Source organism: Oryx dammah, unplaced genomic scaffold (assembly GCF_014754425.2).
Source record: "Oryx dammah isolate SB20612 unplaced genomic scaffold, SCBI_Odam_1.1 HiC_scaffold_27, whole genome shotgun sequence".
NCBI lineage: Eukaryota > Metazoa > Chordata > Mammalia > Artiodactyla > Bovidae > Oryx > Oryx dammah.
This window is the reverse complement of record NW_024070211.1, coordinates 12,223,595-12,238,453: the sequence shown is the minus strand read 5'-3', so window position 1 is coordinate 12,238,453 and position 14,859 is coordinate 12,223,595.

Sequence of the window (14,859 nt, the reverse complement as noted above, 5' to 3'; positions counted from 1 at the left end):
TTGTCTGTCTCTCTGTCCCCTGCATTCGTCTGTGAGCCCCCTAAGAGCCAGGACTCCTGCCTCTGCACTGGGCTGATTTACTCTGGTTACCTGTCAATGTAGACCTGGACCCTGGGGGCTGCAGGACCACACTGCTTGTGGGCAGCAGGCTCCCCAGAGCAGGCGTCTCCCCCCTGCTCACAGCACCTGGACTGGGCTTCCTGTTGCTGCACAGGCTCCCCCTGCCCACACGCTCAGCAGGAGCCCCTGTGCTCTGCAGGCCCACTCCTGCATGTGCCCCCAGCTCTACTCAGCGGACCTTGATTTTCAAAATTTGCTGGGCATCCTTTAACTGCAAAAAGGCAGCTTATTTCAATATTCACGCTGTCTTGACAGTAAGTCTGTGCATATTCTCCATCTCTGCATCTCTGTTTCTGTCTCTCTTTGTCTCTCTCCCTCTGTCTCTCTGTCTTTCTCTCTTTCTCTCTTCCCTTCCTCCACCAACAATATGTCAGGACAATCTGTCCCCTCGCAGAGGGACCATCAAGCCACATCAAGCAATATCTCAACACCTGTAACCAAATTGCCTGGCCTGGGTACATAAGCAAATGTCCTCAAAAAAGCTGTCTGCGGCTAGCCCTGCCTGGTTCAAGGCTCCGCATTTGCTCTGCTAAAAACAAGGTCCCTTAACAAGGAGACACACAGGCAGGGCAGCCAGAGGCTGGGCTGTGTCCTGGCGGGACTACTCGTGGTTGTGGACTTGAGGTGTGCACCTCACCTGGCAGAGCCTCTGTGTCCTCATCAGCAGAGGAGACAGTAATAGCACCTTTCTTGCTTGGAGGATTCAGAGAAAGATATAAATTGTCAACATAAGAAATAGGCCGAGTGAGCTGCTGAGGACTCTTGGGTCTCTGTGAAGTGAGCTCAGCTGCTCCTCTCTGCCCAAGCCCAGGTGGAGGCTGCAGACCCTAGCAGAGGGCAGCTCCCCATCTCTCATCCAAGGGGCAGAGTCAGGGGCTCACAGCCATGAGGGGCTGGGCTATGGGTCCTGGAGCTGCTCCCACATCCAGGGAGCCTGGGTACAAGTTTCTGGAGTCTGGAACCACCGTGCACCCCTATTTGACTGACCTCCTACATTCCATGTGGTATGTCTGCCTTCAAAGGCAACATATTGCCTGGCCTGGGTACATTCCAGGCCTCCGAGTCCCTGAGCGTATCCGTCCTGGGTCTGTTTTGAGTTTCAGGGGCGGCCGTGCCTCTGCTCTGCCATCTTCTGACCAGATCCTGGCCCTTGGGTCTGAGCCCTGGAGTCTGACCTCCACCCCCATGGCTTCCTGACCTCCCTGCCACTTGCTGGACATTTCTCTATGAAAGCTCGTCCCACAGTGGGTCTGGAGCTGGGATTAATTAGCCATGTGAGTGATCACCTCTGGATAGTTAACATTCTTGGGGAAAGTCTGGTCTGGCCCCTCCTTGAACCCTCAGAGCTTAGTACAGGTCATGTGTATTCATAAGACTCTGTGGAATGAATAGAATATTTGAGGGGTCAGAGGTCATATCCTTGGCAATTTGGAAAGGAAGAAAGAGAGAGGGGAGGGGAGAACTGGTTTCCAAGTCCAACCCTGCTCCTGGCTCAAAATACAGCCTTGGGCAACAATGTTCCCCTCTCTGGCCTCAGTTTCCTCGTATGGATTATGGGGTTGGTGAAGATGATCACTAATGTTGATATGTCCAAGAGTCTGCTGAGATCTGACTCCAGTCACACAGTCAGGAGCTGACACCATCTATGGTTTAAACTATAAGCTGTGGGATCCAATAGCCCTGGATTCCTGTTCACCTGGGTTCATAACTTTAAACAAGTTGCTCTGAGCCTCAGTTTCTTTGTCTATAAATCATCATCACAGGATGTTGGTGAGGACCCATAAGTAGATGTGTGCAAATCTCCTCACACTATGCTTCTTTCAGTGTTGGATCTGGGGCTCCTCTTCCCCATGGAGATAATGTTGATGATGGTGGTGGTGGTGATGTTTTGATGATGGTGGTGATGGTGATACTGATAATGATAGTGGTGATGATATTGTTGATGACGGTGGTGGTGTTGGTGATGGTGATGGGAGTGTCACAGGGAGGCAATGGGTCCCTGATTCATGGTTTAGTTTTGCCTCAATTCTAATCCCTAAGCAACCCCAGGTGACAGGTGGGAGAGGACCTACTAGAGCCCCAGAAAGGAAGGGACATAAGCATCATAGACCTTCAGGCCCAACCTAGGAATTCGTCAACAGACATTTATGTGCCCAATACTGCGCCAGGTGCTGGGGATACACCAGTGGATGAGAAAGTCCCTCATGGAGCTTACATCCCACTGGGAGCAACAGCAAGTGACCAGGGAAACAAGAAAGTTACATCCTTTGGTGATGAGAAGTGCTGTGAAGAAGGTAAAAGAGGTCTGTGTAGTGGGGGCAGGGTGGGGGTCTACTCTGCTTTAGGAGTAGTTAGGGAAGGCCTCCTAGAGGAGGTGGCATTTGAGCTGACTCAAAGGAAGAGTGTTCTAAGCAAAAAGCCCTGAAACAGAAAACACTTAGATTAAAAATAATTGTTTTTCTTGTGGAATTCCCTGGTGGTCTAGTGGTTCAGAATCCACCCTCCAACACAAGGGGGAGGCACCGGTTTTATCCCTAATCTGGGAAGATCCCAGATGCCTTGTGCACCTAAGCAATTGAGCCCATGTGACACAGCTACTGAGCCCACACTTTAGAGCCCGCCAGCTGCAACTACTGAGCCCAGGCGCTTCAACTATGAAGCTCCTGTGCCTAGAGCCTGTGCTCCACAACACTAGAAGCCACTGCAATGAGAAGCCTATACACCACAGTGAAGAATAGTCTCGGCTCACCACAACTAGAGAAAACCCGTGTGCAGCAATAAAGACCCACACAGCCAAAAAATAAAGATAAATTAAATAAATAAATCTTTAAAAAGTTTTCTGGTCCAAGCTTTCATTGTCCCCTCTAATGCTGGTCCACCCTGTGCTATCTCCTGAGACTCACCTCTACCTGTGCCGCGGGGACAGAACTCATCATTTAATCACCCAGCAATTTTTTTTTTACTGAGCATCATCCATGTGCCAGACACAGTGCTGGGCACTCAGAACAGGACAGATGTGGTCTCTGCCCACATGGAGCTGACGACCTATTAAAAGAGAAAGAGGAAGTTAGGATTAATAACAGTTAATGGTTTCATTGCAGCGGATTCAGACACTGACAAAGTGCCAGGTACTGTACTTGGCCTGAGTGATCTAAAGAGACACTTGGTCCTCGCCCTGTGGGCGTCAGTGTAGAGCCAGAGATAGATAACAAAGATGATGGAAGCAATGACAACAGCCAGTCTTGCGACGTGCCAAGCTCCATTCTCAGGGTGCTACAGACATCACCTCCCCAATCTCCACACCAACTTCCTGAGACAGATTCACTCTCAGGTGAGGAAATCAGGGCTCAGAGAAGGGACATAAATCGCCTGTGCAACAGCCAACATGGGGTGAGACCTACCTCCCACCTCCACAGATTCGGAAGCCCACTGTCATGACCCCCTACTTGCTCCCTTGCCCTAAAGACCCTGAAAACCTCTGCTCCCCAGTTTGGCTGGCTGCCAGATGCCTCATTCTGTGGACCAAGAGTAGGACTGGATCACAGGGGTTTTCTTTTCAATCCTGCATTTCTGGCAGGGGATACAGGTTCAGAGAGGCAGAGGGGCTGGCCCCAGGTCACCTCTCTGAGCCAAAGGAGGGAAATGAAGCAAAACAAGACAGCATGAATGAACTTCGAGTAAATGGTTCAGCATTATCCTCAGAACAAGCCCATGAGGGGAGCTAAATTATCACCCACAAGTTACAGAGGGGGAGCCGGAGGCTCCGGGAGGTCAGACTTCTTGTCTCAGGCTCACAGAGTAAGTGGCTAAGCCAACGTGTGCCCCCTCAAGCCTGTATCTGCTCTTTCTCTTGCCTCACTTGCCTCTGCCATTATCACCAGGAGGACTCGCGACTCTTTCTGGCTGGTTCCATGTGATGGACTCAGGCCTGTCTGCACGCTGACCGTGCATGTTCTCTGGTGAACCCGTTCAGCAGGGCAGCAGGGCCAACACAGCCCACCACGTGACTCATTAACTAATATCCTACAGCAGAATATCGGCTGTGACCTGGGCCTGCAGGCTGCTCCGTGGGCCTGGAGACTGAGCCCAGGTCCCTCAAATTCTGTAGCAGGGCTGTGGGTAGGAGGGACTCAGAGGTGCCAACAGAACTGGGACCTGGGGCTTTTCCTGCTGGTAGGGCTAGGGAGAGTCCCACCCACCCCCCATCCCAGTTCAGCCCTTCTCTCCTTCAGCCCCTTCCCTGCTCACCACCCTCTGCCTGGATCCCTGGACCCAAGGAAGGATGTCACAGTTGCCTCCTCAGGTCTGTGTCCTAGAGCCAACAACATCTGGCTCAGAACCAACTGTGAATGAATGAATGACCAAATGATGAATCATTGAAAGAAGGTCCTTTCTACACCCTGACAGCTGGGCTTTGGGCCTGCACCTGGACTTGTGGGCACCTGGGCTTCACAGCAGAACCCCTGAGGCTGGGTGCAGGTACCGACACAAACTGATATCCTGAGAAGGCTACCCTCCCAAGAGGCCTGAACAGACCCTGACTGCCAGGCTGACCGTTGCCTGGGACCTGCCTGCAAGGCAGACTGGTGGCCCCACTTCTATAGTCTTGCACCCTGACGCTGCCTTTGTGGGCTCGAGCTCCAGGACTGGGGCTGCTTCTGTCTCCCCAGCATTTCTGTCCCTGGGTCCATTCCCTCAGGGGCTGGGGTCCTGCTTGCTACTGCCAGACCTCCCAGACAAGGCTGACCTGCCCACTCACCCTTCACAGCTCCCTTTACTCTTTCCCCAAACGTCACCAAATAACCATACCCCGCCTGCTTCTTTCTCGCCTTCCGATCTAAAGTGTCCATGTCCCTTAAGGGGTAATTCACAGCCATCCAACTCACTGTGGGGAGATGGGCCCAAAGGAGGTGTGTGTGTGTGACAGAGCAAAATAGATCGAATAGTCACAGCTGCAGTGCCCATCAGCCAGTGGGAACTGAACAGTCATCCCCAGGCACTCAGAGGAACCAGATCCATCAAATGTTACAACCAGCAAGAAGTCCCGGCCACCAGCCCTGCCTCTCCTGGTTCTGAGATGTGGAGTCCAAAGTGCACAGAGGTAGGGTGAACATGCCAAGGTCATAGTCAGGCAGCACCAAGACTCAGACCGGAACCTGGGCTTCAGACTCCTATCCTGGGTGCTTCCACTGCACCCACATCTCTGCGGGTTCTGCTCTTCCAGCTGCCCTGACCGACTCCTGCCCCACAGCATCTTTAGCACCAAGGGCACCTCCTCCTGGAGCCCCATCTGCATCTGATTAGATAACCACCCTGGGGAAGGGGGCGACCCCACTGTCCCCAAGAGGAGATCCTGAGGGTGAGATGAGGAGTGACTCTTCCCACCCTCCCGCTCCATGCTCAACCTCCATCTGAGGAACGTTCAAGTTCACAGAGGTCTCTTTTTTTACGTGCTAAGAGCATTGTCTATGAGAACCGAGTAGCATTTTCTGTACTTAATCCATGATGACTGATCACAGGAATTTAAACTGTCCCTGTAAATCTGCATGCAATGCCCAGGTTTCAAAGTATTTAGGACCCTTAAGTAATGAAGCATTAGCACAAACCCCTACTACTCTGCTTACTTGCTTTTCTCCCCTGCAGCCCCCCCTCGCCACTGCCCTTACCCACTACATCCCACCCTCAAGACAGCAGCCTCACAACCTTTCTAAAATACACATCAGACCATACTTCTCCAGGGCTTCCTGTCCCCCAGGGCTCCCACTGCACTTGGGAAGGTCAAATCCTGTCACATGGATCCTGAGGTCCCCTGGGACCCAGCCCCCATTGCCCCAATCCTTGGTAACCCCCACCCACCTCCCCTACGACCAACCTGGGCCACAAGGACCCCCTTGCCATCCTGCTAACACGTGCCTCTCATTTATCTCTCCCGGGCCTTTGCACAAGCTGGTCCCTCTGCCCAGAGAGCCCCTCCTTCACTGGCACCTCCCCCGGGGCCTCCGAGTCTCTGCAGCAACGGCCCCTCCCAGGGAGGCCTTCCCTGAGCTCCCTCACCCTAGCCCCACGTGCCTGTCTTCATGCAACTGACCCCCCAGAATGGAACAGCCCAATTGTCCTCCCCCATCTGCCTGGGAGCAACCTAAGGGCAGAGGCATATCTCACTCACCTCTGCAGCCCCAGCACCTGGCCTTAGGCCTGGCCCATCCAGGGCTTCAGTGCACATTGACAGAGGGGCAAAAACGTCAGGCTGGCAGGCCACAGAGGTGCCACGTGTCCTGGTGGTTAGACTGCGTGTCTGGCCCCATTCATCACCCACCAATACCCTCACCTGCTCAGGCTGTGGCAGGGATTCCCTGTTACCAGAGAGGATGTTCCCAAGTCACCTCCAAGGAGTAGTTTCAATTCACCTAAACCAGCTATGGTGATCTCATCTCCCTGACCAGTGCTTGGTCTAGGAATTGCTATCTTCCACTCAGTGAAATAGAAGCAACTCACTCTTAGATGAGGCTTCTAGGAAAGATTTCTTTTTCTAAATAAAAGAACCTCAGTTGATACAGGGCTTCCCAGGTGGCAGTAGTGGTAAAGAACCCACCTGCCAGTGCAGCAGATAGGAGAGACATGGATTCTATCCCTGGGCTGGGAAGGTCCTCCAGAGGAGAGCATGGCACCTCACTCCAGTATTCTTGCCTGGAGAATCCCATGGACAGAGGAGCCTGGTGGGCTATGGTCCATAGGATTGCAAAGAGCCGGACACAACTGAAGTGACTTAGCATGCACGACTCTCTTGCTCTTTACTCAAATCCTTCCTTCTGCCTGCTATCCAGACATGATGTCTGGCTGGAGCTGCAGCAGCTATTTCATGACCATGAGGCCACTAACCCAGGGAAAGGAGCCACATTTACTAAAGAAGGCAGAGAAGAAAGAACCTGAGTCCTGTGTGACATCATGAACAGTTGAACTGGGGCCAGGTGTCACTCTCAATCTGGACCTCTTTTCAGGCGAGAGAAACAAGCCACTATTTATTTCAAGCCACTATTAGATAACAGCTCTGTTACTTGTAGCTAAACAAAGTTGTTGCTAATACAGACAGACAAATCCTTCCTCTGACACTGACTAATAGTGACCTTGAGTAAGACAGTTAACCTATCCAACAAATTGCAATTTCTGAAATTGCTATTTATTCACCTGTTAGAGTGGAGTTGACAGTCCCTACCTCACAGGTGTTCTCCATGAGGGGGAGGACTGATGCTGCCCGGGTCAATGCACAGCCTGGTACAACAGGAAAAATTGCGAAATGTATCAAGACCTCACCATGTGCGGACATGGATCTAAGCTGTTTGCATGAATCATCACCCTCAATTCTTATCACATTCCTGTAAGATAAGTACTAATATTAACATCCCTCTTTTTGTTTACAAATGAGAAAACTGAGGCACAGAGGGGCTGAGTCACTTGCCCTGGGACACACAGCCAGCAAGTGGCAGAGAGGAGATGTGAGCCCAGGCAGTCAGATCCCAGAGCTCGCGCTCCTAACCATCGTGCTGTGCTGGCCTGGTGTGGGGTAGGTGCTCAATGGATGCCTGCTGCCCAGATGAATGAACGCATTGAGACAGGTGCTGGGGGATGCATGGGCTGCTAGTCAAGTTCCTTTCATCCCTGCCTTGGTTTGTGAGGGGCTCCTGAGGAGACCCTGAACCCAGAGGGCAGTGGGCAGACCCCCTGAGCCCAGTCTCCACCCCTCTATACACAAACCCACCCCCACTCCTACCCACGCACATCCCCACTCCCACTTCTACACGTGCATATCCTTACCCCCCGACTCAAACCCACACCCCTAAGGCTGTGTCTCCCCCAGGATCACTGGCCCTCAAGTGTGTCACTGGCCCATCTCAGTCCTCAGACACCTTCTCATTCCATCTGTGATTGAGATAACACCTTGGTTCTCATATTAACTTTTATTGCTTATTGATTTTCACTGCCCTGTCTCAGCCCTGTCCATTTTTATCTGTTTAAAGCAGTAGACGCCATTCAATGGGAGAAGCAAGAGTGCACAAACAAGGACCTCCATTAAGGGGGCCATTGCCCTTGACGGGAGCAGAAGTGCCCCCCGCCTTCACACTGGCTGCATGTACTAGGCTGGGAGAGCCCCACAAGGGGCTGCCCTCCACTTCACCCAGTGAAGTGAAGTCCTGGGTCTGCGATGGGGGTGTCATCTAGGGCGATAGAGGAGAAGGCCCTGAGCGTGGCTGCAGGGGTGTGTCTGAGTGGAGGTCAGGGGAAGGTTGGGGTGGATGCCTCAGCAGAGTTCAGACCTGGTGGGTGGCTACAGGGAAGGAAACAGGAGGTGAAGCCAGAGGCCAGACCCCGAGAGACAGAGGCTCTGAGCTGCACTCACAGGGCCCGGGGCCTTGTTCACACTCCTATTCCCTGCCCTCCCTGAAGAATGTGTTTGTGTCCGGGCTGGGACAGACAGAGTGCAGTGGGTTGCACATCTACCATCTGAGTCCCCATCCCAACATTCCTCCTGAGGTGAGGGGTTGGGTGGTTGACCTCTATGCACCCCATGGGGATCTTTCTGGGGCCCTGTCCTGAAGGAGAGAAAGTCCTAAGCTGGGTTTCTTCTTCTTTGAGGAGAGAATAATAGTACCTGTTTCTGGAGGTGTTGGGGAGGGCGGGTCTTGAGGTCTGATCAAAAGCACCTCATTGAGCATCACCTAATGCAACGAAAGCTCAGTGGGAGCGCAGTGAATGATGACAATGTTGACGGCAAGGACAAGATGGTTATGCTATTGGTGATGGCGTTGATGCTTGTGACGATGATGGTAACGATAACGCCGAGGATGGTGGTGGTGGGAACGATAAACATGATAATGAAGACTATAATGACGACAATGGCAATGGGGATAGCATTGGTGATAACGATGGTGATGGTGGTACTGATAATGACGGTGGTAGTCACGTCGGGGATGATGATGATGGCGAAGAGGGTGATGGTGGTGACGATGACGAGAACAATACCAGTGATGACGGTGATCATGGTGATGGTGGCGGTGGCAGTAATGGAGGGGAAGGGGCAGACAGAAAACTGTGAGTGGCGCCTGACCTTTCATCCCTAATTATCCATCCTCATGATGCTATGCCCCCTAATATGGTAGCCCTGATCCCACCTGCCATTCCCTAGGCTTTCATATTATGCTGGGGTCATGATCTTCAAGGATTGTAATTCCCACAACTGCAGGGACAGGGTCTGTTTCACTCACAGATCTGTTCCCAGCAGCCAGCTCGATGCCTGGCTCATGACAGGCATGCACTAAGCATCTCTCCATTGGCCGGAGGAGGAAGCAGGAACCAGTCCCTCCTGGTCCCCATGCCTGCAGACCTGCAGGCTGCTCCTTCACTGTCACTCAGCATCCACATTCAGGTCTCAGAGGGCACCATGAGGGCTTGGAAACCAGGACTCCGGAGTCTCCTTCCCAGGGATTGTCCTTCCAGCTCCTTGCCTGTCTTTGTTCATGGCAGCTTGTGTTCCAAGACCAGCAGTCACCTCATGGTGATATTGACATTTACGAGTGAAGAGGCACTATTGTCTCGGATTCCCGTAGTGCCTACTAATGGGGAAAAGATTAAGGAGCTTTGATGAACTTTAAGGCCCATGAGGCTCCCCCAGGGAAGTCCAGTGTGAGCTCTCCTAGAGCCCACAGAGTTGCAGAGTCCGCCACCTCTGATCTTCTAGGTGACCCGGGCTTGTAGAAGGTGGCTACAGAGTGCCAGGGCTGGGAGTCTATTCCACTCTGGCCCTCCATCCAGGGCTTGGTGCACTCCTCTTCTGACCTCTCCAGGATGGTTTGCATCCCAGGTGCCCCCATCCAGGCTCTCTGCATTCCATCCAGGGTCGAACATTGCACTTGGGGAGGGTGACACTCGAGTCAGTGGAGGCCTGAATCTCTCTGAGGCTGCTTTTCTTCCCAGCCTGCAGTCATCCGGCAACCACAAAGCCAACACTCCCTGTGCAGGCAGGAAGCAGGAGGGATTCTTACTCTGCCAAATGCCCAAGTGACCTAGGAGTCAATTTCCTCTGTTGTACTGTTGGCAATAAGTTAGGGTGAGAGGAAGACCACAGGTCATGTATCGCCCAGTTCTCAGCTGAGGGGGGAGTGGGGTAAGCTAGCAGTGGAGGTTTAAGGAACACAGGGTCAGGGACAGGCAGGCATCTCTCAGTTTATTGAGGAGGGAACACAAGTCCAGAGAGGCGAGGTGATTTGCCTGGGGTCACGCAGCATAGTGAGCACAGAGCCAGGATAGAACCTCAGCTCTGCCAACACTGTGCTCTTTCCCAGACATAGCACTACCCCAAGTGTCAACATTCCCAGTGAAGACAGGGGTGAGGAGGCCAGAATGGGGTTCACTTGGGGGTGGGAAGTGAGGGGGCGCAGAGAATGTCCTGACACGTGCACCCCATGAGGACAGGGCCTGGCCTCCCTGGTTTTCTGCTGTGTCCACAGGGCCTGGCACTCAACAGGTGCTCAGTGAATGTTCCCAACACGAGGCCCAGGCCAGCCCTACTGGGAGACCCCCAATTCTTCCCACAACCGGGCATCACATCCAAGAAGGCCCGTCCTCACTGTATCACTTCCCTCCTGACACCAGCTGTCTCGGCAAGGACTCAGAAACCATCTGAGCTCCAATAAACAAACACGTACTAAAAACGCTGCTGTCTCCCTTCTGCTTCTGTTACAGATCCAAGCGCTGTTCCCGCTTCTCCTGCCCCTGCATCTCCAGCCACCTGCGACCTCCCTTCACTTCCCTCAGGGTGGAAAACCCTAGCTCCTTTGCAATGTGGAGGGACAATGATGCAAGAGCCTGTCATTGGAAAACCCCACTCACATCCGACAGCATATTAAAAAGCAAACACATTACTTTGCCAACAAAGGTCCATCTAGTCAAGGCTATGGTTTTTCCAGTAGTCATGTATGGATGTGAGAGTTGGACTGTGAAGAAAGCTGAGTGCCAAAGAATTGATGATTTTGAACTGTGGTGTTGAAGAAGACTCTTGAACATCCCTTGGACTGCCAGGAGATCCAATCAGTCCATCCTAAAAGAGATCAGTCCTGGGTGTTCATTGGAAGGACTGATGTTGAAGCTGAAACTCCAATACTTTGGCCACCTGATGTGAAGAGCTGACTCATTTGAAAAGACCCTGATGCTGGGAAAGATTGAGGGCAGGAGGAGAAGGGAACGACAGAGGATGAGATGGTTGGATGGCATCACTGCCTCAATGGACATGAGTTTGAATAAGCTCTGGGAGTTGGTGATGGACAGGGAGGCCTGGCGTGCTGCGGTTCATGGGGTCGCAAAGAGTGAATCCACCTCCGAGGGGGCCAGAGCAGTCCAGAAAGATGAGCCCTATGAGGTTGCAGAAGACAGGATCAGCCCTCACGCCCCAGGCCTGTTACGCACTGGGCACTCCAGTCACTCATGGTGACCTCAGCCGTCCTGAGTGCTGCCCTTGTCCACGGTTGTGGGTCCGCGTGAACCCAGGGCTTCCTCTGGCCACCTGTCCCCTGCAGAGCCTGCCCTGTTCCCACCCTGAGGATCTAGGTCCTCGTGGAGCTGATTCCAGTGTAGAAGACAGACCCCAAGGCCACTCCCCAGTCTGGTGTTGTCTGGCTCCTCAGTCCTGACCTACTGCACCCCCAGGCAGCACAAGCCTGACCTGGTTGAGTCTGGTCCCCACCCCTGTGACCTGGGCTGTGGTGGGGAGCCTGAAGGGGAAATAAAAACAAAAGGCTTCACAGATCTCAAGATGTAGCCTAGGATCTGGGTCCTCAGGACTCCACAGTGGCCCCCTCCCTGGTCCTACTGGCTGTTCCCACATAGCAACCCCCCAACACACACCATGATTGTCTGGCAGAGCTCTCCCCAGCCAGTGGGCAGGGCATGGAGGTGCTCACTCATTCCTAGCTTCCCAGGGCACAGATGGGTCAGTCAGCAGTTTGCATGCCCTGGTTCAGAACTGGCCCAGCCCGGCTTGGCTTCCTGCCCATCGTGTGAACTGGACAATGTTTGTCACCTCCTTGAGCCTCAGTTTCCCCATCTGTGAAGTGGGCTTATGCAGGTGCCTGCCCCCCAGGGCTCTTGGGAAGAGTGAAGGCAGTGATACAAAGCAGGTGCCTGGCATGTGGGGAGCCTCCAAGCCTCTCCTCTGTGTGTCAGGAGATGTCCAGCTGCTCCTCCTCCCATCTGAGCTAGCTCCTTCCCCTCTCCAGCCCCCTGCCCTCCACCCACTGCCCCTGCCAGAGCACAGCCCTTCCATCTCTCTGAGCTGTTCCAGCAGCCTCAGGTCTCCTGCCTCAGCCTCCAAACTCCAGGCTGTCTCCAGAGATGTTTTCTTATTTGTAGACTTCATCATCTCACTCCTGGTTCAATGGTTTTCCTGATGGCTCCTGTCACCATCAACTACCAAATAGAGTCCAAACCCTTAGCCTGCAGCCAGAGCAGCTCCAGAACAGCCAGGAGAGAGGGGCCTGGGGCAGCACCTGATGACAGGAAGGTAAGAACACTTCTTGCATTTCACAAATCAGTAAAAATAGTCAAGTTTGCAGAAAAGCTTTTATTTACTCTTCATGTAAAGATTTAGAAGACAGTGAGTATCCGCTGACACCGATGTCAATGGCACCAATGACGATGAAGACAATGATTTATATTTGGGGTGACTTTGGAAAGGATGTGGATGTGCTCATCCAAAAAGTATTTGTTGAGTACCTACTATGTGCCAGGCACTGCTCTCACAGACTGAAGGTGACTAGAGGCTCCCAGGCCACCTGCTGAGGTTGCTGCTGCCTGCCACTCAGCTCCTCCATGGTCCAACCCCACCACCTCTACAGTCGCACCTTCCCCATCCCCACCTCATGCTATATTCTCTCCTGAATCTCTTCTCACATGAGTACCACAGCATCATTGCCAAGTTAATAGAACTGTAAACCCTACTTGGAAGAGATATTAGATCACTACCTCCATTTACCCCTTGCCATCAATCCAGCCTGGAGGCAGCTTGGAGTTTACTCTCCCCACTTTGCATAGACCCCCAACAGACCCCAGACTCCCAGGGTGCTTCAGTTTCTATTAAATACCCAAGTCCTTCATGCAAGCTGATTGATGCCACTGTAGGTCACACTGGAGACCGCTGTCTAGAAGAGGAGAAAGACACATGGATGCACCCCAAGGATGCAGGATATTGGTGTTTTCATAGAGGGACTTCACCCCAGATGGGGGCTCCTGGAGGGGAGACTAGGGAACAATTCCCAGGACAGGTAGCACTTGATTTGGCCCTGAACTGATAGTACATTTTCCCCAGTGGAAGCAATGCAAGGCAGTGGAGGCCGCCTGGGTAGAGGACACAGTAGATGCATTGCTGAAGCTCAGGGTCAGGAACGCAGGCAAGAGTGAGCTGACCAACGCGGCCCCTGATGGTCAGTGCAGGTGACACCTCATCCCTAGGTCCTGATGGCCCCACTCCAGAGGTTACAGGGACAACCGAAGGGTTTAGGCCAGAGGGCACACCTCCAGGGGTGCCAGGAGCCAGGGTTTGGTGACACCAGCGATCCACGTGGGGACAATGCCCAAAGGCAGCAGTTAGGATGACAGTGGATGTGGGGCCAGGGCAGTCTCTGAGCCCAGACAGAAGTGGCCTCAACCCTGGCTCTAGTCCCCTCTCTGCACCCCAGTTTCCCATCTGTAAGTGGGGGTTCAGGCCCACCTTGCAGGACTCCTGGGACATTGCTGACAAACTAGCAAAGCACCCAGAACTCAGAGCAGGCATCCACTGTGACTATTGTTTGAGGGCCTGGCAATAGGCAGAGCCTCTTGGGGAGTGACGGATGTGAGAATTATCAACCAGAGAGATGATAATTGAAATCTCAGGTGTGAAAGAGGCCCCCTGAGGGACAGAGTGGGAAGAGAAGAGATGAAAGTGTGGCAGCTCCAATAGAAGCCCTGGAATCCCTGGCTGGATGCTGCCCATGGCCTCCTCTGAAGTCACAAAGAAAAACTGGACTATGGCTTCAGCAGTTGACACAGAGAAGAATCTTCTCACCAAGAAGGAGACATAAATGTGGGGGCTAAGAAGGTGAGCATGGACCCAACTCCCTCACTCACTCTCCGTATGACGCTGAGCAAGTGACTTGTTCTCTCTAACACTCAATTTCCTCATCTTTCAAAGGGAGACAACTGCTGTTGACAACACATCCTATGGGGATGCTGTGATGATTAAATGAGATAATGCATGTAAAGTTTGGTGCTCAGTACAAACCAGTGGAAGCTGTAGTCTTCATGCTAGTGATGATGGTAGTGGAGATGATGCTGGTGGAAATAGTGAATGAGATGGTGGGATGATAATGGAGGTGATGGTGGTGATGCAGGAGGTAGCAGTGATGGAGGTGGTGATGGTGATGGAGGTGATGATGGTGGTGGTGGTGGTGATGGAGGCGGTGATGATGATGGAGGTGATGATGATGGAAATGCTGATGATGATGGAGGTGGTGGTGGTGGAGGTGGCGGTGATGATGCAGGTGCTGATGATGGAAATGGTGATGATGATGATGGAGGTGGTGGTGGTGATGGAGATGGTGATGATGATGGAGGTGGTGATGATGATGGAGGCAGTGGTGGTGATGGAGGTGATGGTGATGGAGGTGATGATGGTAATGGAGGTGATGATGGTGATGGAGGTGATGATGATGG